The 3678-nt window shown below is 37.2% G+C and overlaps 1 non-coding gene across 1 annotated transcript; it reads right to left on the bottom strand.

Moving 5' to 3' along the window:
* Positions 1 to 3078: 3078 nt before the first annotated feature.
* On the bottom strand, positions 3079 to 3160 carry TRNAS-GCU (transfer RNA serine (anticodon GCU)). Its single transcript has one exon. It is a non-coding gene; the product is annotated as a tRNA-Ser (tRNA).
* Positions 3161 to 3678: the final 518 nt, after the last annotated feature.

The raw sequence follows: 3678 nt of genomic DNA, 5'->3' as shown, positions 1-3678 counted from the left end.
GGTAAACTTATTTTGTTATCTTGAAAAATGTTATATTTTATTTAGCATAGACCATTCAGTAGGTCTGATATTTTACCTGTTATATCTCCTCTTTGATGTCTCTAGCGTAATTTTTGCGAGAATTTTCTCTATACTTTACAAGAATCTTCTATTCCATAGTACTGCTTATTTATCTATCACTTCTTCTTATAACTAGTCTCTCTCTGCAGGCTGATTTCCCATTGGAGCCCCCTTGGGTTTATAAGCTGTTCACTTTGTCCAAATAAGAGTTGTCAGCTGAAGATTTAAGGAAAGAGAAAGAAAGAAAGTAACAAACAAACAAACAAAAAAAGGAAAAGAAAGAGAGAAAGAAAGAGAGAAGTTCTTTCTATTAATTCCCGAATCTCCCTTCCCCTCTAAACGTACGTCTATATTTGGAGTGCATTCAAAACCCTACTACGATTCCTCAAGACACCACTTACGTGCTCGGAATTTGATATTCGTTACGATGAATCTCCCATATTTTCTCAATATGCTTCTATGGCTACATCTATGGCTACACTGAGAATAATTCCCATCCGAAACTTATACTTTATAATATGGTGCTATTTGAATATCATAAAAAAGAATGAACTCTTTGTTCCATTATCAGCAGATCCTTCGGTGTGCTTTGAATATACAATAATCGTAACATTGAGGCCTCGATCCTTATGGAGAGAGAGAGAGAGAGAGAGAGAGAGAGAGAGAGAGAGAGAGAGAGAGAGAGAGAGAGAGAGAAGATCCTTTCTTATGAATATCTTATAAATGGTTTCGGTCCAGTGAGGCTAGAATCACCTCGTCGAGGTCCTCCCGTTTTGATGGTATACCTCCTTGGAGTAATGAATATTCACGTCTAAAGAATTTCTCTCTCTCTCTCTCTCTCTCTCTCTCTCTCTCTCTCTCTCTCTCTCTCTCTCTCTCTCTCACCAAGCTGTGGCCCTTAACAGTCGACTAGAAATTAGATGAATATTCTTCGAACACAAGTCGACCACTTAGGTGCTACAACTAAGCTACGAGACCCACAGAGAGAGAGAGAGAGAGAGAGAGAGAGAGAGAGAGAGAGAGAGAGAGAGAGGGAGAGAGAGAAAGTTCTCGTATTCCTATTCCTTTTGTTCTCGGCAGTTCCTGTGGTTAAAAAAAATCTGAATGTGTCTTTGTAGATTGTAACAGCGGGTCGGGATATCCTTTGTAACTCAAAGGGTACGCAAATGAAAAGGATATAAATGTCTAATGGGCTGTGCAGTTCTGCTCGCTCCTAAAGAATCCTCTGTGTGCTTGTTTTTGCTTGCTCCCAAAGCATCGTCAGCTTTTGTACATCTTAATCAAAGGGTCAGATCGTTTGAGGAGTTACTCTGTTGGCTAAAAGAATAAAACTCTTTACTGCTTGTAGACTGTTTAGTTGGTTGTGCGTGTCTCAGACTGAGGATATGAAAGAGGAGAACGTAGATAATAGAGCTTTGTATGATGATAAAATCATAAGAATTTATTTGAGATTTTAAAACAGAAAAATGTATTTATTGTAGTGTCTTTTTTGTCACTTTCCATTCTAATCTTTTCTGTGTTCTTTTAATATACTTCTCCATGATATGTTTATATCAACCGGTGTTCTAATTAAATCTGTATATCACTTTAAACATAAGTTTTGTTCTATTTACAAAGTATAAATCTAAAATTAAATTATCTCCCATTCTTATGTTCTACTGAAGTCTCTTGACAAATAATATTTGTGTGAATCTTTTTTGAGACATAATAGAATAATTTGAGAGGCTTAGCATATTCGGGTCCTAGTCTCTCTTTTCTGTTATTTTGTAGTCTGTTCTGCTAGTGATTCGGATTTAAGTGGAAAATGGAAGACAACTGCTGTCTCTCATTGTCCTTTCTACTTTCAAATCAATTTGCGCGCGTTGTATTGAACTGCAGATTCTAAACTATTTTGAGTACGTTCATTGTTAGTCGGTGTAAAGCTACCAAACATTACAGCAAATTCTCTCTCTCTCTCTCTCTCTCTCTCTCTCTCTCTCTCTCTCTCTCTCTCTCTCTCTCTCTCTCTCTCTCTCTCTCTCTCAATTCTGTTAATATAGCCACAGCACACAAATATATTTCTTAAACAATATTTGAGTTAATTTTATAAATGCAAAAGCTTTGTGAGAGTGGAATTTAATTGTCATTTTAAAATCATCAGTTCTGAAACTAATTAAATAAGATATATTTAGCTTATGATAATAATTTTTCTTCTCATAACTGAAACTTCCCTCATGTCAGGTGTACTATATTTCAAATATAAAATAATTCCCAATTCTAACCAGTAGTCCTACTATAAATTACCATCGCCTGGAATATGATGTTCCAGGTGGAAGCAGCTCCTTCCAGCCTGTTTATGATTCTTGCAAACTAGATTCTTCCACGAGGCTGGAAAATTCCAGCTTATCCCATATTTATAGAATTTGCTACTACATCCTGGAAACTGCGTAATATTGCTGTCAGATATTTTCTTTGTTCATGATTAGGTAAGGTTAGTTTCACAGTTATTTTGGAGAGAGAGAGAGAGAGAGAGAGAGAGAGAGAGAGAGAGAGAGAGAGAGAGAGAGAATCTCCAATGAATAGATTTAATTTAATAAACTTACTACATCGGAGCCTTTGGGAGAGCAAATGAGAGCGAGACAGAGAGAGAGAGAGAGAGAGAGAGAGAGAGAGAGAGAGAGAGAGAGAGAGAGAGAGAGAGAGAGAGAGAGACTGTCTAATGAACAGATTTCATTTAATATGCTTGCTATATCACAGCCCTTTGAAAAGCAAATGAGAGAGATAGGGCCAACCATTTGCGATTCTATAAATTATACATTTTGACGATGTCCTGATAACTCGCGTCTATTAATAGTATTCTTTATTTCTCTTTCTCTCTCCTCCTATCCGAGCTACAATCTGTAATAGTCGAGCAACAAACAGGTACATAATTACTTCTCAAGTCAACAAATGCTTGCAGGTTTTTCTAGGGAACCCAAACACATTTTATCTAAGCAATGATTTGGGGATCGACTGTATTCATTCAGAAAAGATATCCTTCGACGAGGATGGGATTCGAACCCACGCAGGGAGACCCTATTGGATTAGCAGTCCAACGCCTTAACCACTCGGCCACCTCGTCTTGATGAGGTATCAAGAAATATTAAGAGATGTAACAGATAGGGAAATAGTGACATGTGCAAGGAATATTTAGACCTCCCCTGCGGATCATCACTAAACTATACAATTTTCATAAATCGTTCAAAAACCAGTCAAGGTTTATGAACCCAAAAAATATTCAGAGGAAATGAGCAGCCTTTGACGTTCACAGATGTAGAAAACACTGAACAAAGAAATATGGTAAATTTAGGGTCTCCTTCTTTTAGATCAGATGTCGTTGGGTAACAAGCCAGGACAACCAGGAACCATCAATTCTGTCCACAACGCAGAACTTGGAAAGGGTTCCATTTCAGACGAATGATTTGCATAGCAAAGGAAGATGGTCCTTATATTAAAAGGCCCCAAAACGGTTCGTATTTTATGGTAAAAAAAAAAAAGTTGAAGCATGAAAGGAAATAGGAATTGTTCTCTCCTCGACGCTCTTCCCACAGAGAGATTTCGAAAAGATAATAAATATTCCAACCCGTGTTATGTAAAAGG

The sequence above is a fragment of the Macrobrachium rosenbergii genome, chromosome 3 (genome assembly GCF_040412425.1).
Source record: "Macrobrachium rosenbergii isolate ZJJX-2024 chromosome 3, ASM4041242v1, whole genome shotgun sequence".
NCBI classification, from domain to species: Eukaryota; Metazoa; Arthropoda; class Malacostraca; order Decapoda; family Palaemonidae; genus Macrobrachium; species Macrobrachium rosenbergii.
Note: the sequence above shows the minus strand (reverse complement) of the source record. Positions and strands in the feature narration are given on the sequence as shown.